General features: G+C 47.1%; 14 non-coding genes and 2 pseudogenes across 14 annotated transcripts; all 16 read left to right on the top strand.

Moving 5' to 3' along the window:
- Nucleotides 1-858: 858 nt before the first annotated feature.
- LOC141177365 (U2 spliceosomal RNA) lies at nucleotides 859-1,049 on the top strand. The gene has a single exon (XR_012253966.1). It is a non-coding gene; the product is annotated as a U2 spliceosomal RNA (small nuclear RNA).
- A 1,115-nt stretch (nucleotides 1,050-2,164) lies between these two features.
- On the top strand, nucleotides 2,165-2,355 carry LOC141178191 (U2 spliceosomal RNA). The gene has a single exon (XR_012254499.1). It is a non-coding gene; the product is annotated as a U2 spliceosomal RNA (small nuclear RNA).
- Nucleotides 2,356-5,578: 3,223 nt separating this feature from the next.
- LOC141178192 (U2 spliceosomal RNA) lies at nucleotides 5,579-5,769 on the top strand. The gene has a single exon (XR_012254500.1). It is a non-coding gene; the product is annotated as a U2 spliceosomal RNA (small nuclear RNA).
- Nucleotides 5,770-6,884: 1,115 nt separating this feature from the next.
- LOC141178194 (U2 spliceosomal RNA) lies at nucleotides 6,885-7,075 on the top strand. Its single transcript, XR_012254502.1, has one exon. It is a non-coding gene; the product is annotated as a U2 spliceosomal RNA (small nuclear RNA).
- A 1,115-nt stretch (nucleotides 7,076-8,190) lies between these two features.
- Nucleotides 8,191-8,381, top strand: LOC141178195 (U2 spliceosomal RNA). Its single transcript, XR_012254503.1, has one exon. It is a non-coding gene; the product is annotated as a U2 spliceosomal RNA (small nuclear RNA).
- A 1,118-nt stretch (nucleotides 8,382-9,499) lies between these two features.
- On the top strand, nucleotides 9,500-9,579 carry LOC141178015 (U2 spliceosomal RNA; annotated as a pseudogene).
- Nucleotides 9,580-15,140: 5,561 nt separating this feature from the next.
- LOC141177731 (U2 spliceosomal RNA) lies at nucleotides 15,141-15,336 on the top strand. Its single transcript, XR_012254298.1, has one exon. It is a non-coding gene; the product is annotated as a U2 spliceosomal RNA (small nuclear RNA).
- A 1,118-nt stretch (nucleotides 15,337-16,454) lies between these two features.
- LOC141177641 (U2 spliceosomal RNA) lies at nucleotides 16,455-16,645 on the top strand. Its single transcript, XR_012254217.1, has one exon. It is a non-coding gene; the product is annotated as a U2 spliceosomal RNA (small nuclear RNA).
- A 1,115-nt stretch (nucleotides 16,646-17,760) lies between these two features.
- Nucleotides 17,761-17,951, top strand: LOC141177907 (U2 spliceosomal RNA). The gene has a single exon (XR_012254426.1). It is a non-coding gene; the product is annotated as a U2 spliceosomal RNA (small nuclear RNA).
- Nucleotides 17,952-19,066: 1,115 nt separating this feature from the next.
- On the top strand, nucleotides 19,067-19,257 carry LOC141178196 (U2 spliceosomal RNA). The gene has a single exon (XR_012254504.1). It is a non-coding gene; the product is annotated as a U2 spliceosomal RNA (small nuclear RNA).
- Nucleotides 19,258-20,369: 1,112 nt separating this feature from the next.
- LOC141178197 (U2 spliceosomal RNA) lies at nucleotides 20,370-20,560 on the top strand. The gene has a single exon (XR_012254505.1). It is a non-coding gene; the product is annotated as a U2 spliceosomal RNA (small nuclear RNA).
- Nucleotides 20,561-21,675: 1,115 nt separating this feature from the next.
- LOC141178114 (U2 spliceosomal RNA) lies at nucleotides 21,676-21,767 on the top strand (annotated as a pseudogene).
- A 796-nt stretch (nucleotides 21,768-22,563) lies between these two features.
- LOC141177926 (U2 spliceosomal RNA) lies at nucleotides 22,564-22,746 on the top strand. Its single transcript, XR_012254435.1, has one exon. It is a non-coding gene; the product is annotated as a U2 spliceosomal RNA (small nuclear RNA).
- A 1,115-nt stretch (nucleotides 22,747-23,861) lies between these two features.
- LOC141178199 (U2 spliceosomal RNA) lies at nucleotides 23,862-24,052 on the top strand. Its single transcript, XR_012254506.1, has one exon. It is a non-coding gene; the product is annotated as a U2 spliceosomal RNA (small nuclear RNA).
- A 1,115-nt stretch (nucleotides 24,053-25,167) lies between these two features.
- LOC141178200 (U2 spliceosomal RNA) lies at nucleotides 25,168-25,358 on the top strand. Its single transcript, XR_012254507.1, has one exon. It is a non-coding gene; the product is annotated as a U2 spliceosomal RNA (small nuclear RNA).
- Nucleotides 25,359-26,473: 1,115 nt separating this feature from the next.
- LOC141178201 (U2 spliceosomal RNA) lies at nucleotides 26,474-26,664 on the top strand. The gene has a single exon (XR_012254508.1). It is a non-coding gene; the product is annotated as a U2 spliceosomal RNA (small nuclear RNA).
- Nucleotides 26,665-26,692: the final 28 nt, after the last annotated feature.

A 26,692-nucleotide genomic window follows, 5' to 3' on the forward strand; every position in this document is an offset into this window, starting at 1 on the left:
CATATTAGGCAAGCATTTTGGAGCTTTCACCTAAATAACTACAGGTGGTGAGATAAGCTGCACAATATAATTGACCTTTCAGTATATTGTTGCACACACACCATCTATTTAGCAAATGCCCTTGTTATCAACAGCAGCCTTTTAAACTCACCTGAGCTAACAGGTATGTGCGCTGGTTACTCTGCTGCGCTTAAAATTTCTTTTTTGGTTTGCTACAATGCCTTTTCTGAAACGTTGTCTCCTTCTGCTGGAACACTGACTTCTTTCATTTAATGCCTGCAGACTATAAAAGAGAACCCAACCCAAAAAGTTTGGTTGATTAGTCTGTGGCATTCTGTTAAACTGTTGCTTATGGCGGTCTCTGTGAGCTTCTCAGCGACATTCAGCCAGCCAGGTATCCTGTCTGCAGTAGATGGAATGTGGCAATGGAACGCTGGCTGCGCGTGTCATAATAGGCTCTGAGCCTTTATATACCTGTGCACAGCAGCAGCCACCTTCAGTCTGCTGCTGGACAGCCAGCAGCAGCAGCAGCAGGAGAGGTATGTAATCAGGAGCCCTCCTGCTAAGGGTAGACAGCTGCTCGTTCCACCCCACCCCCCGCCTTAATTGGTTCTCCTCCCTTCCAACGGTGTTGAGGCGGGTGGGAACAGCAGGGGGTGAAGGTGCTGTGTTTAAAGAGGTGGAGTTATGCAGATCTAAAACGCGTGGATTGCAGCAGCAGCAAGCCGAAAAGTGCAGGCATGTAAGGGATCTAGAGGTTGACAACATGTCTTCTTAACGGGAGTCCAGGAGCTCATCTCCACAAATGGACTTTTCAGGATCCTTGGGTGGCTCCGTAGTTTGAAACCAATTCTGGTTATCGCTTCTCGGCCTTTTGGCTAAGATCAAGTGTAGTATCTGTTCTTATCAGTTTAATATCTGATACGTCCCCTATCTGGGGACCATAAATTAAATGGATTTTTAGAACAGGGAGATGGAAAAAGAGCTTGCTCTGTCCACTCCACGCATTGACCTGGTATTGCAGTATCTCCAGGACCGGTGCACCCCTTCTTTAATGCAGTTTCTAAAATCAGAAAGAATTGAATTCAATGTTTTTGGTTCATTTTGCTTGTTTGTCGGATTTTGGGATGGACTCTTTGGCTTTGCTTTTCTTCTCCTCATTGGATTTTTCATGTTCAAAGTTGCAGAAGCCAGATTACAAGCTCATTTTGGTTCAACTTCAGCAACTGTGCATTGCATTGCCATGTAATGTGATGCAATGCTATCTTTCTAGCTCTCCCTTTTTACTTCCTTTTGGATAAACAGACATATTAGGCAAGCATTTTGGAGCTTTCACCTAAATAACTACAGGTGGTGAGATAAGCTGCACAATATAATTGACCTTTCAGTATATTGTTGCACACACACCATCTATTTAGCAAATGCCCTTGTTATCAACAGCAGCCTTTTAAACTCACCTGAGCTAACAGGTATGTGCGCTGGTTACTCTGCTGCGCTTAAAATTTCTTTTTGGGTTTGCTACAATGCCTTTTCTGAAACGTTGTCTCCTTCTGCTGGAACACTGACTTCTTTCATTTAATGCCTGCAGACTATAAAAGAGAACCCAACCCAAAAAGTTTGGTTGATTAGTCTGTGGCATTCTGTTAAACTGTTGCTTATGGCGGTCTCTGTGAGCTTCTCAGCGACATTCAGCCAGCCAGGTATCCTGCCTGCAGTAGATGGAATGTGGCAATGGAACGCTGGCTGCGCGTGTCATAATAGGCTCTGAGCCTTTATATACCTGTGCACAGCAGCAGCCACCTTCAGTCTGCTGCTGGACAGCCAGCAGCAGCAGCAGCAGGAGAGGTATGTAATCAGGAGCCCTCCTGCTAAGGGTAGACAGCTGCTCGTTCCACCCCACCCCCCGCCTTAATTGGTTCTCCTCCCTTCCAACGGTGTTGAGGCGGGTGGGAACAGCAGGGGGTGAAGGTGCTGTGTTTAAAGAGGTGGAGTTATGCAGATCTAAAACGCGTGGATTGCAGCAGCAGCAAGCCGAAAAGTGCAGGCATGTAAGGGATCTAGAGGTTGACAACATGTCTTCTTAACGGGAGTCCAGGAGCTCATCTCCACAAATGGACTTTTCAGGATCCTTGGGTGGCTCCGTAGTTTGAAACCAATTCTGGTTATCGCTTCTCGGCCTTTTGGCTAAGATCAAGTGTAGTATCTGTTCTTATCAGTTTAATATCTGATACGTCCCCTATCTGGGGACCATATATTAAATGGATTTTTAGAACAGGGAGATGGAAAAAGAGCTTGCTCTGTCCACTCCACGCATTGACCTGGTATTGCAGTATCTCCAGGACCGGTGCACCCCTTCTTTAATGCAGTTTCTAAAATCAGAAAGAATTGAATTCAATGTTTTTTGTTCATTTTGCTTGTTTGTCGGATTTTGGGATGGACTCTTTGGCTTTGCTTTTCTTCTCCTCATTGGATTTTTCATGTTCAAAGTTGCAGAAGCCAGATTACAAGCTCATTTTGGTTCAACTTCAGCAACTGTGCATTGCATTGCCATGTAATGTGATGCAATGCTATCTTTCTAGCTCTCCCTTTTTACTTCCTTTTGGATAAACAGACATATTAGGCAAGCATTTTGGAGCTTTCACCTAAATAACTACAGGTGATGAGATAAGCTGCACAATATAATTGACCTTTCAGTATATTGTTGCACACACACCATCTATTTAGCAAATGCCCTTGTTATCAACAGCAGCCTTTTAAACTCACCTGAGCTAACAGGTATGTGCGCTGGTTACTCTGCTGCGCTTAAAATTTCTTTTTTGGTTTGCTACAATGCCTTTTCATAGAATCATAGAATCATAGAATGGTAGAGTTGGAAGGGACCTCCTGGGTCATCTGGTCCAACCCCCTGCTCAAAGCAGGATTCACTAAATCATCTCAGACAGATGTCTGTCCAGCCTCTGTTTGAAGACGTCCATTGAAGGGGAACTCACCACCTCTCGTGGCAGCCTGTTCCACTCATTAATCACCCTAACTGTCAAAAAGTTTTTTCTAATATCTAATCTGTGTCTCCTCCCATTTAGTTTCATCCCATTGCTTCTAGTCTTTCCTTGTGCAAATGAGAATAAAGATGATCCTTCTACAATGTGACAGCCCTTGACATATTTGTAGACAGCTATTAAGTCTCCTCTCAGTCTTCTTTTTTGCAAGCTAAACATTCCCAAATCCTGCAACCGTTCCTCATAGGACATGGTTTGCAGACCAGTCACCATTCTGGTCGCTCTTCTCTGAACTTGCTCCAGTTTGTCTATGTCTTTTTTAAAATGTGGGGCCCAAAACTGTACACAGTATTCCAGATGAGGTCTGACCAAAGAGGAGTAAAGACCAATAATGACTTCACGTGATCTAGACTGTATGCTTCTGTTAATACATCCCAGAATTGTATTTGCCTTTTTTGCTGCTGCATCACACTGTTGACTCATTTTCAGTCTATGATCTATTAGTATACCTAAATCTTTTTCACATGTACTGTTGCTTAGCTCTATTCCTCCCATTCTGTATATGCTTTTTTCATTTTTATTGCCCAGATGTAGTACTTTGCATTTTTCCCTGTTAAAAACCATTCTGTTGGTTGCTGCCCACTGCTCCAGTTTATTTAGGTCTTTTTGAATCCTCTCTCTCTCTTCTCTAGTATTAGCTATCCCTCCTAGCTTTGTGTCATCAGCAAATTTAATCAGTTTACCCTCAATTCCTTCATCTAAATCATTGATAAAGATGTTGAACAATACAGGTCCCAGGACGGAGCCCTGTGGTACCCCACTTGAGACATTCATCCAGCTGGATGTGAAGCCATTTACAATCACCCTTTGAGTCCGATCACTAAGCCAGTTATGAATCCACCTAACAGTTGCCTGGTCCATTGCATACTTGGTCATTTTTTCAATAAGGATGGTGTGAGATACTTTGTCAAATGCTTTGCTGAAGTCAAGATATACTATATCTACAGCATTTCCCTGATCCACCCAGTCAGTGATTCTGTCATAGAAGGAAATTAAGTTAGTCTGACATGACTTGTTAGTTATAAACCCATGCTGACTCTGGTTAATCACTTCATTCTTATCCAGGTACTTACATACATGTTGTTTAATAATTTGTTCAAAGATCTTTCCTGGTATAGAAGTCAGACTCACCGGCCTATAGTTCCCTGGGTCCACCTTCTTCCCCTTTTTGAAGATAGGAACAACATTTGCTCTTCTCCAGTCTTCTGGGACTTCTCCTGTTCTCCAAGAATTTTCAAAGATTATGGAGAGTGGTTCTAAAATTTCTTCTACGATCTCCTTCAGTACTCTGGGGTGTAATTCATCTGGACCTGGAGACTTGAACTCATTTATGTTAGCTAAATATTCCCTCACAATCTTTCTGTTTACAGATAACTTGGATTCTTCTATTCCTTTAAAAGGACAGTGAAGATCAGTTGATGTTACATTTTCTTTCTGAGAGAAAACAGATGCAAAATAGGAATTAAAAAGTTTGGCCTTCTCAACATCCTCTCTTACCATTTCTCCATTTTCATCCTGTAAAAATCCTATAGCATCTTTGACTTTTCTTTTACTTTTGACATACCCCCAAAATCCTTTTTTATTGCTTTTGACATCTCTTGCAAGCCTTAATTCATTGTCAGCTTTAGCTAACCTGATACATGCCCTGCAGGATCTGCAGACTGCATTATAATCTTCTTTAGATATGCCTCCCTCTTTCCATTTAATAAACATTTCTTTCTTTCTTTTTAGCATGTGTTTAAGTTCTGTGTTCATCCATCCTGGTTTCCTTAAATGCTTCCCATTCTTCCTACTTTTCGGGATTGTTAACGATTGTGCTTTGAGAATCTCATTTTTAAAAATTTCCCATCCTTCCTGGACATTTTTGTCCTTAAGGACATCCAACGTTTTCTGAAACGTTGTCTCCTTCTGCTGGAACACTGACTTCTTTCATTTAATGCCTGCAGACTATAAAAGAGAACCCAACCCAAAAAGTTTGGTTGATTAGTCTGTGGCATTCTGTTAAACTGTTGCTTATGGCGGTCTCTGTGAGCTTCTCAGCGACATTCAGCCAGCCAGGTATCCTGCCTTCAGTAGATGGAATGTGGCAATGGAACGCTGGCTGCGCGTGTCATAATAGGCTCTGAGCCTTTATATACCTGTGCACAGCAGCAGCCACCTTCAGTCTGCTGCTGGACAGCCAGCAGCAGCAGCAGCAGGAGAGGTATGTAATCAGGAGCCCTCCTGCTAAGGGTAGACAGCTGCTCGTTCCACCCCACCCCCCGCCTTAATTGGTTCTCCTCCCTTCCAACGGTGTTGAGGCGGGTGGGAACAGCAGGGGGTGAAGGTGCTGTGTTTAAAGAGGTGGAGTTATGCAGATCTAAAACGCGTGGATTGCAGCAGCAGCAAGCCGAAAAGTGCAGGCATGTAAGGGATCTAGAGGTTGACAACATGTCTTCTTAACGGGAGTCCAGGAGCTCATCTCCACAAATGGACTTTTCAGGATCCTTGGGTGGCTCCATAGTTTGAAACCAATTCTGGTTATCGCTTCTCGGCCTTTTGGCTAAGATCAAGTGTAGTATCTGTTCTTATCAGTTTAATATCTGATACGTCCCCTATCTGGGGACCATATATTAAATGGATTTTTAGAACAGGGAGATGGAAAAAGAGCTTGCTCTGTCCACTCCACGCATTGACCTGGTATTGCAGTATCTCCAGGACCGGTGCACCCCTTCTTTAATGCAGTTTCTAAAATCAGAAAGAATTGAATTCAATGTTTTTTGTTCATTTTGCTTGTTTGTCGGATTTTGGGATGGACTCTTTGGCTTTGCTTTTCTTCTCCTCATTGGATTTTTCATGTTCAAAGTTGCAGAAGCCAGATTACAAGCTCATTTTGGTTCAACTTCAGCAACTGTGCATTGCATTGCCATGTAATGTGATGCAATGCTATCTTTCTAGCTCTCCCTTTTTACTTCCTTTTGGATAAACAGACATATTAGGCAAGCATTTTGGAGCTTTCACCTAAATAACTACAGGTGGTGAGATAAGCTGCACAATATAATTGACCTTTCAGTATATTGTTGCACACACACCATCTATTTAGCAAATGCCCTTGTTATCAACAGCAGCCTTTTAAACTCACCTGAGCTAACAGGTATGTGCGCTGGTTACTCTGCTGCGCTTAAAATTTCTTTTTTGGTTTGCTACAATGCCTTTTCTGAAACGTTGTCTCCTTCTGCTGGAACACTGACTTCTTTCATTTAATGCCTGCAGACTATAAAAGAGAACCCAACCCAAAAAGTTTGGTTGATTAGTCTGTGGCATTCTGTTAAACTGTTGTTTATGGCGGTCTCTGTGAGCTTCTCAGGGACATTCAGCCAGCCAGGTATCCTGCCTGCAGTAGATGGAATGTGGCAATGGAACGCTGGCTGCGCGTGTCATAATAGGCTCTGAGCCTTTATATACCTGTGCACAGCAGCAGCCACCTTCAGTCTGCTGCTGGACAGCCAGCAGCAGCAGCAGCAGGAGAGGTATGTAATCAGGAGCCCTCCTGCTAAGGGTAGACAGCTGCTCGTTCCACCCCACCCCCCGCCTTAATTGGTTCTCCTCCCTTCCAACGGTGTTGAGGCGGGTGGGAACAGCAGGGGGTGAAGGTGCTGTGTTTAAAGAGGTGGAGTTATGCAGATCTAAAACGCGTGGATTGCAGCAGCAGCAAGCCGAAAAGTGCAGGCATGTAAGGGATCTAGAGGTTGACAACATGTCTTCTTAACGGGAGTCCAGGAGCTCATCTCCACAAATGGACTTTTCAGGATCCTTGGGTGGCTCCGTAGTTTGAAACCAATTCTGGTTATCGCTTCTCGGCCTTTTGGCTAAGATCAAGTGTAGTATCTGTTCTTATCAGTTTAATATCTGATACGTCCCCTATCTGGGGACCATATATTAAATGGATTTTTAGAACAGGGAGATGGAAAAAGAGCTTGCTCTGTCCACTCCACGCATTGACCTGGTATTGCAGTATCTCCAGGACCGGTGCACCCCTTCTTTAATGCAGTTTCTAAAATCAGAAAGAATTGAATTCAATGTTTTTTGTTCATTTTGCTTGTTTGTCGGATTTTGGGATGGACTCTTTGGCTTTGCTTTTCTTCTCCTCATTGGATTTTTCATGTTCAAAGTTGCAGAAGCCAGATTACAAGCTCATTTTGGTTCAACTTCAGCAACTGTGCATTGCATTGCCATGTAATGTGATGCAATGCTATCTTTCTAGCTCTCCCTTTTTACTTCCTTTTGGATAAACAGACATATTACGCAAGCATTTTGGAGCTTTCACCTAAATAACTACAGGTGGTGAGATAAGCTGCACAATATAATTGACCTTTCAGTATATTGTTGCACACACACCATCTATTTAGCAAATGCCCTTGTTATCAACAGCAGCCTTTTAAACTCACCTGAGCTAACAGGTATGTGCGCTGGTTACTCTGCTGCGCTTAAAATTTCTTTTTTGGTTTGCTACAATGCCTTTTCTGAAACGTTGTCTCCTTCTGCTGGAACACTGACTTCTTTCATTTAATGCCTGCAGACTATAAAAGAGAACCCAACCCAAAAAGTTTGGTTGATTAGTCTGTGGCATTCTGTTAAACTGTTGCTTATGGCGGTCTCTGTGAGCTTCTCAGCGACATTCAGCCAGCCAGGTATCCTGCCTGCAGTAGATGGAATGTGGCAATGGAACGCTGGCTGCGCGTGTCATAATAGGCTCTGAGCCTTTATATACCTGTGCACAGCAGCAGCCACCTTCAGTCTGCTGCTGGACAGCCAGCAGCAGCAGCAGCAGGAGAGGTATGTAATCAGGAGCCCTCCTGCTAAGGGTAGACAGCTGCTCGTTCCACCCCACCCCCCGCCTTAATTGGTTCTCCTCCCTTCCAACGGTGTTGAGGCGGGTGGGAACAGCAGGGGGTGAAGGTGCTGTGTTTAAAGAGGTGGAGTTATGCAGATCTAAAACGCGTGGATTGCAGCAGCAGCAAGCCGAAAAGTGCAGGCATGTAAGGGATCTAGAGGTTGACAACATGTCTTCTTAACGGGAGTCCAGGAGCTCATCTCCACAAATGGACTTTTCAGGATCCTTGGGTGGCTCCGTAGTTTGAAACCAATTCTGGTTATCGCTTCTCGGCCTTTTGGCTAAGATCAAGTGTAGTATCTGTTCTTATCAGTTTAATATCTGATACGTCCCCTATCTGGGGACCATATATTAAATGGATTTTTAGAACAGGGAGATGGAAAAAGAGCTTGCTCTGTCCACTCCACGCATTGACCTGGTATTGCAGTATCTCCAGGACCGGTGCACCCCTTCTTTAATGCAGTTTCTAAAATCAGAAAGAATTGAATTCAATGTTTTTTGTTCATTTTGCTTGTTTGTCGGATTTTGGGATGGACTCTTTGGCTTTGCTTTTCTTCTCCTCATTGGATTTTTCATGTTCAAAGTTGCAGAAGCCAGATTACAAGCTCATTTTGGTTCAACTTCAGCAACTGTGCATTGCATTGCCATGTAATGTGATGCAATGCTATCTTTCTAGCTCTCCCTTTTTACTTCCTTTTGGATAAACAGACATATTAGGCAAGCATTTTGGAGCTTTCACCTAAATAACTACAGGTGGTGAGATAAGCTGCACAATATATTTGACCTTTCAGTATATTGTTGCACACACACCATCTATTTAGCAAATGCCCTTGTTATCAACAGCAGCCTTTTAAACTCACCTGAGCTAACAGGTATGTGCGCTGGTTACTCTGCTGCGCTTAAAATTTCTTTTTTGGTTTGCTACAATGCCTTTTCTGAAACGTTGTCTCCTTCTGCTGGAACACTGACTTCTTTCATTTAATGCCTGCAGACTATAAAAGAGAACCCAGCCCAAAAAGTTTGGTTGATTAGTCTGTGGCATTCTGTTAAACTGTTGCTTATGGCGGTCTCTGTGAGCTTCTCAGCGACATTCAGCCAGCCAGGTATCCTGCCTGCAGTAGATGGAATGTGGCAATGGAACGCTGGCTGCGCGTGTCATAATAGGCTCTGAGCCTTTATATACCTGTGCACAGCAGCAGCCACCTTCAGTCTGCTGCTGGACAGCCAGCAGCAGCAGCAGCAGCAGGAGAGGTATGTAATCAGGAGCCCTCCTGCTAAGGGTAGACAGCTGCTCGTTCCACCCCACCCCCCGCCTTAATTGGTTCTCCTCCCTTCCAACGGTGTTGAGGCGGGTGGGAACAGCAGGGGGTGAAGGTGCTGTGTTTAAAGAGGTGGAGTTATGCAGATCTAAAACGCGTGGATTGCAGCAGCAGCAAGCCGAAAAGTGCAGGCATGTAAGGGATCTAGAGGTTGACAACATGTCTTCTTAACGGGAGTCCAGGAGCTCATCTCCACAAATGGACTTTTCAGGATCCTTGGGTGGCTCCGTAGTTTGAAACCAATTCTGGTTATCGCTTCTCGGCCTTTTGGCTAAGATCAAGTGTAGTATCTGTTCTTTTAAGAACACAAGAGCTACGATCTACACTTGATGAGAGCGATCGAACTCGGAAGGAGAAGAGCTTCGGAGCCCAGCTGACATCAGAGAACGAAGGCGGATATCGGTGGGAGGAAGAAGCTCTAAAGAATCCAGAAGAAGACGAAGACTCGGAGAAGAATCGGGCTGTCCTGTGGAATCTTCGAGGAAGAAAATCATCGAGACAAAGACCTTTCGGGGAATTTGTCCAGAACACGACGGGAGAAGAATCTGCATAGCTCCACCCATTCCGGGAAGAGTTCCAGATCCAGCTCCAAGAAGTAACTGCAGGAGGAAAGCCATGGCAAGCGCTGCGAGGAAGGCCGAAAAGAAGAGCCTGGAGCTGGGGACAGCCAGGAGGGCCCAGCCAGGAGCCGATTCTGACCCCAAGGACTCTGCCTCCACGACTGGCCAGCAGAAGGGACCCCAGAAGCCCCGCCACGAAGCTCCAGCCCTGGAGCCATGGATGCGGCAGACGGTGGCCCTGAAGCTGAAGGAAGTGGATGGGAGGGTGCCGGACATGTCCTCGGACGTGTTCTGCCAGAAGATGCTGCTGGATCGAGGCTTCTCCAGGTCGGACACCCTCAGCATCCAGACCTTCTTGACGGGGATCTTCTTCGTCACCTTCGCCACTGTGAACACCTGCAGGAGGTTCTGGGAAATGGTAAGCGCAAAAGGACCGGATAATTCTTTCTCTGCCTTTACAGGTGGCTGCCCTATCCAGAGGGATGAAAGGAGGATCACGGTCTCCATGCGCAACCCGCACACCCCAGGCCAAGACATCTGTACCTTCCTGAGACGCTTCTGTTTGGTTGTGAAGGAACCCTCTCACATCCTGAATGGACTCGGCTTCTGGACAGGTAAGTGGTCGGTGACCGTTAGACTTCACAGGGACCTGGCGTACTCAGACGGACTTCGGCACCTGCCCCCGACATTCTCCCTGGGCAACTCCTACGGCCTCATCTATTACCCGGACATGCCGCGGAACTGCAGGAGATGCGGCAAGAACGGCCACGAGATGAAGGACTGCAAGGAGGATGCCTGCAGGATTTGTCGAGTGACGGGACACAGCTCAAGGACTGCCCGAAGAAGACGTCCTGCAACCTGTGTGGGCTGGCGGCTCATCTGTACAAGGATTGCCCCAGGCGTGAGAGATCCTGGGCATCGGTGGTTGCGACGACCCCAGCTACGGAGGACAAGGCCCCGACGACCAGGCCTGTGAAGGTCAAGGACGCGACGACCAAGGCCCCAGCGGCCAAGGCCGAGACGACCAAGGCCAAAGCGGTCAAGGAGTCGGTGGCCAAAGCCCCAGCGACGGTCCCAGCAGCTCCGAAGCAGAAGAAAAAGTCAAAGGAGGGTAAGAGTTCTGTCACCCCTCTCTCGATCCCTCCCCCTGCCACCCCCGTCCAATCCCCCCCCACCCCGGCCACCCCTGCTGAGGATTCCACTTCCTCTTCCTCCTTCCCCTACTCCTCAGCAGGTGTCCTTTCCCCTGCCCCGGCAGCCACTCTCCCTCCCCAGACCATGGTAGCGGTGGAATTAACCTTTCCTCCACCCGCCGCTATCTATTCCGAGGAGGATTTTCCCCTTCTTGTCTCCCCAGTTCCAACCCGGGGAAAGAGGAAGGTGGAGGACAGCCCTGCTACTGAATCCTCCAAAAAGAAGATTCTGGATTTCGTAGGCGAAAAGGAGGATACCCTCCCTGAGCCAGAAGAGATGGAGCACATGGTTGAGACCCTGGTGGCCGAGCCAGAAGAGGAGGAACTGGTGGTCGCCGAGATTGAGGCCGCGCTGCTTGACCAGATGGAGGAAGAGGGCCTGCTGGTGATCCCGTCACCAGCAGTCAACACCGACGAGGGACCACCCGACCGGAGTGGTAACTAAGGTGTATTGCCTGCGCTAACTTTTTCTTTTTTCCCTACATGATGGCTAATATTAACTTATTTTCCATTAATGTCAGGAGCATCAAGGACAAGTTCAGACGTCAGACTATTTATGCCTTCCTTACTTCCCAGTTGTGTGATGTTTATATGTTGCAGGAATGTTCCCTTCCCTCCTCTAGGTCCTTCAAACATCTGGCCAGGGAGTGGTCCCACGGTCCATCCTACTGGTCCGGTGGGGGTGACTGCAAGTCTGCGGGGGTCGCAATTCTGATCAGGGGGGGCGCATTCACGCTTGAGTCCGTCCAGGAGCTCATCTGCGGCAGGGCTCTTGTTGTAGATGGCAACTGGGCGGGAGAACCTGTCAGGTTCATCAACGTGTATGCGTCCCCACTGAAGAATGAGCGTTTGGAGCTTTTCCAGACCCTGCGGCTTCAGCTTGCCACCACCAGGACCTTAGTGATGGCCGGGGATTTCAACTGCCCCATCGAGGAGGACGGTCGTAGTTCTGGCACATCTGCCAAGTTGGACATCACGTCCAAGCTGCTCATCGAGATGGTAACCGAGGCCTCTCTTCAGGACGTGGTGGGCTCCATGGGGAGAGGCTCCACGAACTATTCGTGGAGCCGACCCGATGGCTCACTCCGCTCCAGGATTGACTTTGTGTTCACCTCTCGGGCAGTCAGGCAGAGTAGGCACTCGATGGTCTCCTGCTTCTTCTCCGACCACAGAGCCATTCACTTACAAGGTGTCCTCGGCGACGGTTTTCCGTCCGGCCCCGGCTCCTGGAAGCTGAATTGTGCTCTGCTGGCTCAGGATGAAGTCGTGGAGGAGCTGAGAGCAGCCTACGCAATGTGGCAGTCCTACAAGGGTAGCTTCCAAACAGTCTCTGATTGGTGGGAATATGTTAAACTTGAGTTTCGCTGTTTCTTTCAGGCCAAGGGTCGACAACAGGAGTGTGAGAAGAGGAGGGACTTCAGAGGGCTGCAGCGCGAGCTGCGGTCGCTGCAGGACCTTCTTCACTGCGGCTGGGACGTGAGGGAGGAGCTGGAGGAGACCAAGAAGAGCCTGAAAAGGCACTTTGAGGAGGAGTCCAAGCGAATCATCTTCCGTTCCAAAGTGGAGAATCTGGAGAAGGGTGAGAAATGTAACTCATTCTTTTTCAGGAAACTTCATGCCGGTCACACGCCCCTGAACGAGCTGCGAGACGAGAGCGGAAACATGCGACGTGGGAAGGAGGACGTGATGAGGGTCGTCAGCGACTTCTACAGCGAACTCTACTCCCACAAGACTACCGACCCCGACGCTGCTGATAAGTTCCTGTCAGGTATCACTAACCATCTTGATCATGCAGGCACGGCAGCCTTGGACAAACCTCTGATGGTGGGCGAATTGCTCTCTGCCGCTAAATCCTTTAGGACCGGCAGGACCCCGGGCAGTGATGGTCTTCCAGCGGAGCTCTATGTAGCGCTGGGAGACCTCATCTGTCCGGACCTGTTGGACCTGTACGAGGAGATGGTGGTGGAGGGTAGAATGCCTCCATCTTTGAGGGAAGGAATGGTCACGATCCTGTACAAGCGGAAGGGAGAGAGGTGCGACCTGAGGAATTGGCGTCCCATCACTCTGCTCAACGTGGACTACAAGATCCTGGCCAAGACGATGGCGACACGACTTAAGACGGTCATCGGACGGATCATCCACCCGGACCAGACCTGCGGCATCCCTGGACGTCGCATCGCAGACAGCCTCGCTCTCGTGCGGGACACGGTCGAGTACATCAAGGTCCGCCGCGCACACGCGGCCCTGGTCTCCTTGGATCAGGAGAAGGCCTTCGACCGGGTTTCCCACGAGTTCATGGGCCGAGCTCTGCACCGGTTAGGTTTGGGTAACATGTTTTGTTCGTATGTCCGTCTGATGTATTTTGATATCCACAGCTCGGTGTTGGTGAACGGCTGGAAGACTGACCCCTTCCCTGTCCTCTCTGGGGTCAGACAAGGCTGCCCTCTATCACCTCTTCTTTTTGTTTGTGTTATAGAACTCTTCGCAGAGGCTATCCGGCAGAATGGAGAGATCAGAGGGATCACCGCACCGGGTCCGGGACGACACGAGGTCAAGTGCTCGCTCTACATGGACGACGTCACCGTCTTCTGCGCTGATCGTGGTTCAGTCGACGCCCTCGTCCAGACGTGTGAGAGGTTCGGCCGGGCTTCAGGGGCCAAAGTCAACTGCAGGAAGTCGGAAGCCATGCTCTTCGGGGATTGGCAGCCGGCCTCCTCCGCCCCCTTCCCCTTCAACATTCAACCGGATTTCCTCAAGGTGCTGGGAGTCTGGTTCGGGAAGGAAGGAGCAGCCCTCAAGTCCTGGCAAGAACGCTTGGCCAAGGTGAAGCAACGGATCGGACTCTGGAGCCTCAGACACCTCACTTGTGAGGGTAAGGCACTCGACCTGCGTAATGAGGTCCTGCCCGTCTTGCAATACACGGCGCAGGCCTGGCCCCCACACGTCACTGTGTGCAGGGCCATTACCAGGACAGTGTTTCACTTTGTCTGGGGATCCAAGATGGACAGAGTCAGGCGGGCCGTCATGTACAAGGAGCCTCGCAAGGGTGGGAAGGGCGTTCCAGATATCCCCACCCTCCTGCGATCCTCTTTTGTGTGTGATTGTGTCCGCCGGACTTTGCAAGTCAAGAATGGCTCCGCGGGCAGGTCCATGTCTCGCTTCTTCCTGCTTCCTCTTTGGAGGCGACTCGGCTGGGACAAGTGGGACAGCTCCTTCCCCTACAACTGGACGACGCCATGGTTCTACGGAGACGTCGTTCGATTTGTGGGGGAGCATCAACTGGAGGGACTCAAGCCCGACTTGTGGAAGCCCAAAACTATCCACAAGCTAATCAGAGCCAAGGATGACGTGGAGAACATCACAGGACTTCACCAGGACACGCTGGAGACTGTGTGGACAAATGTGTCGTCTGACAGGCTGACCAACGGGCACAAGGACTTGTCGTGGATGGCGATTCAGGGCGGACTGCCCGTCCGGTCATTCATGCATGCCCGGAACCTGTGCAAGACCCGGTACTGCCCAAGGTGCCCCTTCGTGGAGGAAACATCTTTGCACACTTTTTGGGACTGCGGATTTGCACAGCGCCTATTGACTGCACTTGAGGACGACCTGAGGAACTCTGTCCCCAGGGCGAGCCTATCGCACCATTCTGTGCTTTACGGACTCTTCCCTGGGGTTCATACCGTCGGAGCCATCCAGGAGGCTTGGCGCCTTATGAACTGCTTCAAGGATGCCGTTTGGGTCGCCAGGAACCGGCTCATCTTGAGGAGGGAGAGGATGTCCATCCAGGACTGCCGCAGGCTGATCCACAGCCTGCTCAGAGACTATTCCATCATGGACGGTCCGGAGGATGAGGACGAGGACTAAACCCCTCCTCCCCCTCTCCCCTTATGTGTCTTGTCTTTCAATAAAGCTTCGGGCCTGTGATTTTCCCCTCCCCATCCCCTTTTTCCCAATCCCCATCCCTTATCACGGTTCGTCGTACTGTATTGATTGACATGCTTTTTCTTTCAGATTGAGTGTTTTGTGTAGCATAGGGGTGTGATGTGTCTAGTTAGTGCGTCGTATCCTCATGCTATGTAAATATGATGTAGAATTCTGTGTGTACTGGGCTGCGGCACTGTACACTGTCTGTTAACTTATTTTTTGTGCTAATAAAAGATATATTCAATCAAAAAAAAATCTGTTCTTATCAGTTTAATATCTGATACGTCCCCTATCTGGGGACCATATATTAAATGGATTTTTAGAACAGGGAGATGGAAAAAGAGCTTGCTCTGTCCACTCCACGCATTGACCTGGTATTGCAGTATCTCCAGGACCGGTGCACCCCTTCTTTAATGCAGTTTCTAAAATCAGAAAGAATTGAATTCAATGTTTTTTGTTCATTTTGCTTGTTTGTCGGATTTTGGGATGGACTCTTTGGCTTTGCTTTTCTTCTCCTCATTGGATTTTTCATGTTCAAAGTTGCAGAAGCCAGATTACAAGCTCATTTTGGTTCAACTTCAGCAACTGTGCATTGCATTGCCATGTAATGTGATGCAATGCTATCTTTCTAGCTCTCCCTTTTTACTTCCTTTTGGATAAACAGACATATTAGGCAAGCATTTTGGAGCTTTCACCTAAATAACTACAGGTGGTGAGATAAGCTGCACAATATAATTTACCTTTCAGTATATTGTTGCACACACACCATCTATTTAGCAAATGCCCTTGTTATCAACAGCAGCCTTTTAAACTCACCTGAGCTAACAGGTATGTGCGCTGGTTACTCTGCTGCGCTTAAAATTTCTTTTTTGGTTTGCTACAATGCCTTTTCTGAAACGTTGTCTCCTTCTGCTGGAACACTGACTTCTTTCATTTAATGCCTGCAGACTATAAAAGAGAACCCAACCCAAAAAGTTTGGTTGATTAGTCTGTGGCATTCTGTTAAACTGTTGCTTATGGCGGTCTCTGTGAGCTTCTCAGCGACATTCAGCCAGCCAGGTATCCTGCCTGCAGTAGATGGAATGTGGCAATGGAACGCTGGCTGCGCGTGTCATAATAGGCTCTGAGCCTTTATATACCTGTGCACAGCAGCAGCCACCTTCAGTCTGCTGCTGGACAGCCAGCAGCAGCAGCAGCAGCAGGAGAGGTATGTAATCAGGAGCCCTCCTGCTAAGGGTAGACAGCTGCTCGTTCCACCCCACCCCCCGCCTTAATTGGTTCTCCTCCCTTCCAACGGTGTTGAGGCGGGTGGGAACAGCAGGGGGTGAAGGTGCTGTGTTTAAAGAGGTGGAGTTATGCAGATCTAAAACGCGTGGATTGCAGCAGCAGCAAGCCGAAAAGTGCAGGCATGTAAGGGATCTAGAGGTTGACAACATGTCTTCTTAACGGGAGTCCAGGAGCTCATCTCCACAAATGGACTTTTCAGGATCCTTGGGTGGCTCCGTAGTTTGAAACCAATTCTGGTTATCGCTTCTCGGCCTTTTGGCTAAGATCAATTGTAGTATCTGTTCTTATCAGTTTAATATCTGATACGTCCCCTATCTGGGGACCATATATTAAATGGATTTTTAGAACAGGGAGATGGAAAAAGAGCTTGCTCTGTGCACTCCACGCATTGACCTGGTATTGCAGTATCTCCAGGACCGGTGCACCCCTTCTTTAATGCAGTTTCTAAAATCAGAAAGAATTGAATTCAATGTTTTTTGTTCATTTTGCTTGTTTGTCGGATTTTGGGATGGACTCTTTGGCTTTGCTTTTCTTCTCCTCATTGGATTTTTCATGTTCAAAGTTGCAGAAGCCAGATTACAAGCTCATTTTGGTTCAACTTCAGCAACTGTGCATTGCATTGCCATGTAATGTGATGCAATGCTATCTTTCTAGCTCTCCCTTTTTACTTCCTTTTGGATAAACAGACATATTAGGCAAGCATTTTGGAGCTTTCACCTAAATAACTACAGGTGGTGAGATAAGCTGCACAATATAATTGACCTTTCAGTATATTGTTGCACACACACCATCTATTTAGCAAATGCCCTTGTTATCAACAGCAGCCTTTTAAACTCACCTGAGCTAACAGGTATGTGCGCTGGTTACTCTGCTGCGCCTAAAATTTCTTTTTTGGTTTGCTACAATGCCTTTTCTGAAACGTTGTCTCCTTCTGCTGGAACACTGACTTCTTTCATTTAATGCCTGCAGACTATAAAAGAGAACCCAACCCAAAAAGTTTGGTTGATTAGTCTGTGGCATTCTGTTAAACTGTTGCTTATGGCGGTCTCTGTGAGCTTCTCAGCGACATTCAGCCAGCCAGGTATCCTGCCTGCAGTAGATGGAATGTGGCAATGGAACGCTGGCTGCGCGTGTCATAATAGGCTCTGAGCCTTTATATACCTGTGCACAGCAGCAGCCACCTTCAGTCTGCTGCTGGACAGCCAGCAGCAGCAGCAGCAGGAGAGGTATGTAATCAGGAGCCCTCCTGCTAAGGGTAGACAGCTGCTCGTTCCACCCCACCCCCCGCCTTAATTGGTTCTCCTCCCTTCCAACGGTGTTGAGGCGGGTGGGAACAGCAGGGGGTGAAGGTGCTGTGTTTAAAGAGGTGGAGTTATGCAGATCTAAAACGCGTGGATTGCAGCAGCAGCAAGCTGAAAAGTGCAGGCATGTAAGGGATCTAGAGGTTGACAACATGTCTTCTTAACGGGAGTCCAGGAGCTCATCTCCACAAATGGACTTTTCAGGATCCTTGGGTGGCTCCGTAGTTTGAAACCAATTCTGGTTATCGCTTCTCGGCCTTTTGGCTAAGATCAAGTGTAGTATCTGTTCTTATCAGTTTAATATCTGATACGTCCCCTATCTGGGGACCATATATTAAATGGATTTTTAGAACAGGGAGATGGAATAAGAGCTTGCTCTGTCCACTCCACGCATTGACCTGGTATTGCAGTATCTCCAGGACCGGTGCACCCCTTCTTTAATGCAGTTTCTAAAATCAGAAAGAATTGAATTCAATGTTTTTTGTTCATTTTGCTTGTTTGTCGGATTTTTTGATGGACTCTTTGGCTTTGCTTTTCTTCTCCTCATTGGATTTTTCATGTTCAAAGTTGCAGAAGCCAGATTACAAGCTCATTTTGGTTCAACTTCAGCAACTGTGCATTGCATTGCCATGTAATGTGATGCAATGCTATCTTTCTAGCTCTCCCTTTTTACTTCCTTTTGGATAAACAGACATATTAGGCAAGCATTTTGGAGCTTTCACCTAAATAACTACAGGTGGTGAGATAAGCTGCACAATATAATTGACCTTTCAGTATATTGTTGCACACACACCATCTATTTAGCAAATGCCCTTGTTATCAACAGCAGCCTTTTAAACTCACCTGAGCTAACAGGTATGTGCGCTGGTTACTCTGCTGCGCTTAAAATTTCTTTTTTGGTTTGCTACAATGCCTTTTCTGAAACGTTGTCTCCTTCTGCTGGAACACTGACTTCTTTCATTTAATGCCTGCAGACTATAAAAGAGAACCCAACCCAAAAAGTTTGGTTGATTAGTCTGTGGCATTCTGTTAAACTGTTGCTTATGGCGGTCTCTGTGAGCTTCTCAGCGACATTCAGCCAGCCAGGTATCCTGCCTGCAGTAGATGGAATGTGGCAATGGAACGCTGGCTGCGCGTGTCATAATAGGCTCTGAGCCTTTATATACCTGTGCACAGCAGCAGCCACCTTCAGTCTGCTGCTGGACAGCCAGCAGCAGCAGCAGCAGGAGAGGTATGTAATCAGGAGCCCTCCTGCTAAGGGTAGACAGCTGCTCGTTCCACCCCACCCCCCGCCTTAATTGGTTCTCCTCCCTTCCAACGGTGTTGAGGCGGGTGGGAACAGCAGGGGGTGAAGGTGCTGTGTTTAAAGAGGTGGAGTTATGCAGATCTAAAACGCGTGGATTGCAGCAGCAGCAAGCCGAAAAGTGCAGGCATGTAAGGGATCTAGAGGTTGACAACATGTCTTCTTAACGGGAGTCCAGGAGCTCATCTCCACAAATGGACTTTTCAGGATCCTTGGGTGGCTCCGTAGTTTGAAACCAATTCTGGTTATCGCTTCTCGGCCTTTTGGCTAAGATCAAGTGTAGTATCTGTTCTTATCAGTTTAATATCTGATACGTCCCCTATCTGGGGACCATATATTAAATGGATTTTTAGAACAGGGAGATGGAAAAAGAGCTTGCTCTGTCCACTCCACGCATTGACCTGGTATTGCAGTATCTCCAGGACCGGTGCACCCCTTCTTTAATGCAGTTTCTAAAATCAGAAAGAATTGAATTCAATGTTTTTTGTTCATTTTGCTTGTTTGTCGGATTTTGGGATGGACTCTTTGGCTTTGCTTTTCTTCTCCTCATTGGATTTTTCATGTTCAAAGTTGCAGAAGCCAGATTACAAGCTCATTTTGGTTCAACTTCAGCAACTGTGCATTGCATTGCCATGTAATGTGATGCAATGCTATCTTTCTAGCTCTCCCTTTTTACTTCCTTTTGGATAAACAGACATATTAGGCAAGCATTTTGGAGCTTTCACCTAAATAACTACAGGTGGTGAGATAAGCTGCACAATATAATTGACCTTTCAGTATATTGTTGCACACACACCATCTATTTAGCAAATGCCCTTGTTATCAACAGCAGCCTTTTAAACTCACCTGAGCTAACAGGTATGTGCGCTGGTTACTCTGCTGCGCTTAAAATTTCTTTTTTGGTTTGCTACAATGCCTTTTCTGAAACGTTGTCTCCTTCTGCTGGAACACTGACTTCTTTCATTTAATGCCTGCAGACTATAAAAGAGAACCCAACCCAAAAAGTTTGGTTGATTAGTCTGTGGCATTCTGTTAAACTGTTGCTTATGGCGGTCTCTGTGAGCTTCTCAGCGACATTCAGCCAGCCAGGTATCCTGCCTGCAGTAGATGGAATGTGGCAATGGAACGCTGGCTGCGCGTGTCATAATAGGCTCTGAGCCTTTATATACCTGTGCACAGCAGCAGCCACCTTCAGTCTGCTGCTGGACAGCCAGCAGCAGCAGCAGCAGGAGAGGTATGTAATCAGGAGCCCTCCTGCTAAGGGTAGACAGCTGCTCGTTCCACCCCACCCCCCGCCTTAATTGGTTCTCCTCCCTTCCAACGGTGTTGAGGCGGGTGGGAACAGCAGGGGGTGAAGGTGCTGTGTTTAAAGAGGTGGAGTTATGCAGATCTAAAACGCGTGGATTGCAGCAGCAGCAAGCCGAAAAGTGCAGGCATGTAAGGGATCTAGAGGTTGACATGTCTTCTTAACGGGAGTCCAGGAGCTCATCTCCACAAATGGACTTTTCAGGATCCTTGGGTGGCTCCGTAGTTTGAAACCAATTCTGGTTATCGCTTCTCGGCCTTTTGGCTAAGATCAAGTGTAGTATCTGTTCTTATCAGTTTAATATCTGATACGTCCCCTATCTGGGGACCATATATTAAATGGATTTTTAGAACAGGGAGATGGAAAAAGAGCTTGCTCTGTCCACTCCACGCATTGACCTGGTATTGCAGTATCTCCAGGACCGGTGCACCCCTTCTTTAATGCAGTTTCTAAAATCAGAAAGAATTGAATTCAATGTTTTTTGTTCATTTTGCTTGTTTGTCGGATTTTGGGATGGACTCTTTGGCTTTGCTTTTCTTCTCCTCATTGGATTTTTCATGTTCAAAGTTGCAGAAGCCAGATTACAAGCTCATTTTGGTTCAACTTCAGCAACTGTGCATTGCATTGCCATGTAATGTGATGCAATGCTATCTTTCTAGCTCTCCCTTTTTACTTCCTTTTGGATAAACAGACATATTAGGCAAGCATTTTGGAGCTTTCACCTAAATAACTACAGGTGGTGAGATAAGCTGCACAATATAATTGACCTTTCAGTATATTGTTGCACACACACCATCTATTTAGCAAATGCCCTTGTTATCAACAGCAGCCTTTTAAACTCACCTGAGCTAACAGGTATGTGCGCTGGTTACTCTGCTGCGCTTAAAATTTCTTTTTTGGTTTGCTACAATGCCTTTTCTGAAACGTTGTCTCCTTCTGCTGGAACACTGACTTCTTTCATTTAATGCCTGCAGACTATAAAAGAGAACCCAACCCAAAAAGTTTGGTTGATTAGTCTGTGGCATTCTGTTAAACTGTTGCTTATGGCGGTCTCTGTGAGCTTCTCAGCGACATTCAGCCAGCCAGGTATCCTGCCTGCAGTAGATGGAATGTGGCAATGGAACGCTGGCTGCGCGTGTCATAATAGGCTCTGAGCCTTTATATACCTGTGCACAGCAGCAGCCACCTTCAGTCTGCTGCTGGACAGCCAGCAGCAGCAGCAGCAGGAGAGGTATGTAATCAGGAGCCCTCCTGCTAAGGGTAGACAGCTGCTCGTTCCACCCCACCCCCCGCCTTAATTGGTTCTCCTCCCTTCCAACGGTGTTGAGGCGGGTGGGAACAGCAGGGGGTGAAGGTGCTGTGTTTAAAGAGGTGGAGTTATGCAGATCTAAAACGCGTGGATTGCAGCAGCAGCAAGCCGAAAAGTGCAGGCATGTAAGGGATCTAGAGGTTGACAACATGTCTTCTTAACGGGAGTCCAGGAGCTCATCTCCACAAATGGACTTTTCAGGATCCTTGGGTGGCTCCGTAGTTTGAAACCAATTCTGGTTATCGCTTCTCGGCCTTTTGGCTAAGATCAAGTGTAGTATCTTTCGAAAAGGCGGTTTTGGATGTTGGCTGCCCTAGTAGATTGATACATTATGCACACTGGGGTTTAGGCGCTTGTTAGTACGCCAGGTGGCTAATATAGTCATCTGGTGGAAAGCATGGCCCCCCAGGATCGACGCCATTGGGCCGGGGAAGATCGAAAGCCCGAAGTGTGAAGTGCCCCAGGAGTGGTGACCCTGGGGTGCCTCAACTCACTGGGATTGGGAACCCCACTTGAGTTTATGGCACATTTGCACTAGCACTTCAATATTTCTTTCTTCACACACACCCTTATTCCGGGCCTTCTGGCCTTAGGATGGGGAATTTTTCAATTCCCGGTCGAAGGTCCGGGCAGTATTATACTGTGAAACCTTCACTATTTATTTAATTTTTTTGTCACTGTGTGTCCACTTTTTCACGTGTGTCCACGTCCTTACTAGGATTTTGTCGGGATGCGGTTCCCTTACGGGTTCCTCTCTTGGCAGGTCTAGGGGGGGAGTGTGTGGCCATCAGGTTCCGCTCCCCCCTGAACCCCCCTGGCTCTCCTCTTTCTGGAGGAGAGCGTTGTTGTCTCCCCTCCTCCGGGAGGGGAGCACAGTCTTTGGCTCCCAGTGCCTTGCTCGGGTGAGAACTCGGGCAGGTGCTGGGGGTAAGATTGGGTCGCCTCTGGCTCCGGCTGGAGGTGGCTATTTGTCCCTGTTCCTCGCTGTGGCCTTCTGGCTCGGAGGGACGGGGAATGGTTTGGGGGACTCTTCTCCTTTTGGAGAGGGTTTCAAGAAGACCAGCATCCTAGTGCACTTTTTTTGTGGCACTTGTCACTTTTTTAAGCGCACTCGGGTTTTGTACACGAATTCGGGCTTTCGAAAAAAAAAAAAAAAAAATCTGTTCTTATCAGTTTAATATCTGATACGTCCCCTATCTGGGGACCATATATTAAATGGATTTTTAGAACAGGGAGATGGAAAAAGAGCTTGCTCTGTCCACTCCACGCATTGACCTGGTATTGCAGTATCTCCAGGACCGGTGCACCCCTTCTTTAATGCAGTTTCTAAAATCAGAAAGAATTGAATTCAATGTTTTTTGTTCATTTTGCTTGTTTGTCGGATTTTGGGATGGACTCTTTGGCTTTGCTTTTCTTCTCCTCATTGGATTTTTCATGTTCAAAGTTGCAGAAGCCAGATTACAAGCTCATTTTGGTTCAACTTCAGCAACTGTGCATTGCATTGCCATGTAATGTGATGCAATGCTATCTTTCTAGCTCTCCCTTTTTACTTCCTTTTGGATAAACAGACATATTAGGCAAGCATTTTGGAGCTTTCACCTAAATAACTACAGGTGGTGAGATAAGCTGCACAATATAATTGACCTTTCAGTATATTGTTGCACACACACCATCTATTTAGCAAATGCCCTTGTTATCAACAGCAGCATTTTAAACTCACCTGAGCTAACAGGTATGTGCGCTGGTTACTCTGCTGCGCTTAAAATTTCTTTTTTGGTTTGCTACAATGCCTTTTCTGAAACGTTGTCTCCTTCTGCTGGAACACTGACTTCTTTCATTTAATGCCTGCAGACTATAAAAGAGAACCCAACCCAAAAAGTTTGGTTGATTAGTCTGTGGCATTCTGTTAAACTGTTGCTTATGGCGGTCTCTGTGAGCTTCTCAGCGACATTCAGCCAGCCAGGTATCCTGCCTGCAGTAGATGGAATGTGGCAATGGAACGCTGGCTGCGCGTGTCATAATAGGCTCTGAGCCTTTATATACCTGTGCACAGCAGCAGCCACCTTCAGTCTGCTGCTGGACAGCCAGCAGCAGCAGCAGCAGGAGAGGTATGTAATCAGGAGCCCTCCTGCTAAGGGTAGACAGCTGCTCGTTCCACCCCACCCCCCGCCTTAATTGGTTCTCCTCCCTTCCAACGGTGTTGAGGCGGGTGGGAACAGCAGGGGGTGAAGGTGCTGTGTTTAAAGAGGTGGAGTTATGCAGATCTAAAACGCGTGGATTGCAGCAGCAGCAAGCCGAAAAGTGCAGGCATGTAAGGGATCTAGAGGTTGACAACATGTCTTCTTAACGGGAGTCCAGGAGCTCATCTCCACAAATGGACTTTTCAGGATCCTTGGGTGGCTCCGTAGTTTGAAACCAATTCTGGTTATCGCTTCTCGGCCTTTTGGCTAAGATCAAGTGTAGTATCTGTTCTTATCAGTTTAATATCTGATACGTCCCCTATCTGGGGACCATATATTAAATGGATTTTTAGAACAGGGAGATGGAAAAAGAGCTTGCTCTGTCCACTCCACGCATTGACCTGGTATTGCAGTATCTCCAGGACCGGTGCACCCCTTCTTTAATGCAGTTTCTAAAATCAGAAAGAATTGAATTCAATGTTTTTTGTTCATTTTGCTTGTTTGTCGGATTTTGGGATGGACTCTTTGGCTTTGCTTTTCTTCTCCTCATTGGATTTTTCATGTTCAAAGTTGCAGAAGCCAGATTACAAGCTCATTTTGGTTCAACTTCAGCAACTGTGCATTGCATTGCCATGTAATGTGATGCAATGCTATCTTTCTAGCTCTCCCTTTTTACTTCCTTTTGGATAAACAGACATATTAGGCAAGCATTTTGGAGCTTTCACCTAAATAACTACAGGTGGTGAGATAAGCTGCACAATATAATTGACCTTTCAGTATATTGTTGCACACACACCATCTATTTAGCAAATGCCCTTGTTATCAACAGCAGCCTTTTAAACTCACCTGAGCTAACAGGTATGTGCGCTGGTTACTCTGCTGCGCTTAAAATTTCTTTTTTGGTTTGCTACAATGCCTTTTCTGAAACGTTGTCTCCTTCTGCTGGAACACTGACTTCTTTCATTTAATGCCTGCAGACTATAAAAGAGAACCCAACCCAAAAAGTTTGGTTGATTAGTCTGTGGCATTCTGTTAAACTGTTGCTTATGGCGGTCTCTGTGAGCTTCTCAGCGACATTCAGCCAGCCAGGTATCCTGCCTGCAGTAGATGGAATGTGGCAATGGAACGCTGGCTGCGCGTGTCATAATAGGCTCTGAGCCTTTATATACCTGTGCACAGCAGCAGCCACCTTCAGTCTGCTGCTGGACAGCCAGCAGCAGCAGCAGCAGGAGAGGTATGTAATCAGGAGCCCTCCTGCTAAGGGTAGACAGCTGCTCGTTCCACCCCACCCCCCGCCTTAATTGGTTCTCCTCCCTTCCAACGGTGTTGAGGCGGGTGGGAACAGCAGGGGGTGAAGGTGCTGTGTTTAAAGAGGTGGAGTTATGCAGATCTAAAACGCGTGGATTGCAGCAGCAGCAAGCCGAAAAGTGCAGGCATGTAAGGGATCTAGAGGTTGACAACATGTCTTCTTAACGGGAGTCCAGGAGCTCATCTCCACAAATGGACTTTTCAGGATCCTTGGGTGGCTCCGTAGTTTGAAACCAATTCTGGTTATCGCTTCTCGGCCTTTTGGCTAAGATCAAGTGTAGTATCTGTTCTTATCAGTTTAATATCTGATACGTCCCCTATCTGGGGACCATATATTAAATGGATTTTTAGAACAGGGAGATGGAAAAAGAGCTTGCTCTGTCCACTCCACGCATTGACCTGGTATTGCAGTATCTCCAGGACCGGTGCACCCCTTCTTTAATGCAGTTTCTAAAATCAGAAAGAATTGAATTCAATGTTTTTTGTTCATTTTGCTTGTTTGTCGGATTTTGGGATGGACTCTTTGGCTTTGCTTTTCTTCTCCTCATTGGATTTTTCATGTTCAAAGTTGCAGAAGCCAGATTACAAGCTCATTTTGGTTCAACTTCAGCAACTGTGCATTGCATTGCCATGTAATGTGATGCAATGCTATCTTTCTAGCTCTCCCTTTTTACTTCCTTTTGGATAAACAGACATATTAGGCAAGCATTTTGGAGCTTTCACCTAAATAACTACAGGTGGTGAGATAAGCTGCACAATATAATTGACCTTTCAGTATATTGTTGCACACACACCATCTATTTAGCAAATGCCCTTGTTATCAACAGCAGCCTTTTAAACTCACCTGAGCTAACAGGTATGTGCGCTGGTTACTCTGCTGCGCTTAAAATTTCTTTTTTGGTTTGCTACAATGCCTTTTCTGAAACGTTGTCTCCTTCTGCTGGAACACTGACTTCTTTCATTTAATGCCTGCAGACTATAAAAGAGAACCCAACCCAAAAAGTTTGGTTGATTAGTCTGTGGCATTCTGTTAAACTGTTGCTTATGGCGGTCTCTGTGAGCTTCTCAGCGACATTCAGCCAGCCAGGTATCCTGCCTGCAGTAGATGGAATGTGGCAATGGAACGCTGGCTGCGCGTGTCATAATAGGCTCTGAGCCTTTATATACCTGTGCACAGCAGCAGCCACCTTCAGTCTGCTGCTGGACAGCCAGCAGCAGCAGCAGCAGGAGAGGTATGTAATCAGGAGCCCTCCTGCTAAGGGTAGACAGCTGCTCGTTCCACCCCACCCCCCGCCTTAATTGGTTCTCCTCCCTTCCAACGGTGTTGAGGCGGGTGGGAACAGCAGGGGGTGAAGGTGCTGTGTTTAAAGAGGTGGAGTTATGCAGATCTAAAACGCGTGGATTGCAGCAGCAGCAAGCCGAAAAGTGCAGGCATGTAAGGGATCTAGAGGTTGACAACATGTCTTCTTAACGGGAGTCCAGGAGCTCATCTCCACAAATGGACTTTTCAGGATCCTTGGGTGGCTCCGTAGTTTGAAACCAATTCTGGTTATCGCTTCTCGGCCTTTTGGCTAAGATCAAGTGTAGTATCTGTTCTTATCAGTTTAATATCTGATACGTCCCCTATCTGGGGACCATATATTAAATGGATTTTTAGAACAGGGAGATGGAAAAAGAGCTTGCTCTGTCCACTCCACGCATTGACCTGGTATTGCAGTATCTCCAGGACCGGTGCACCCCTTCTTTAATGCAGTTTCTAAAATCAGAAAG

Source organism: Phyllobates terribilis, unplaced genomic scaffold, assembly GCF_046119375.1.
Source record: "Phyllobates terribilis strain yellow unplaced genomic scaffold, ASM4611937v1 Scaffold_27__1_contigs__length_16484149, whole genome shotgun sequence".
Lineage (NCBI taxonomy): Eukaryota > Metazoa > Chordata > Amphibia > Anura > Dendrobatidae > Phyllobates > Phyllobates terribilis.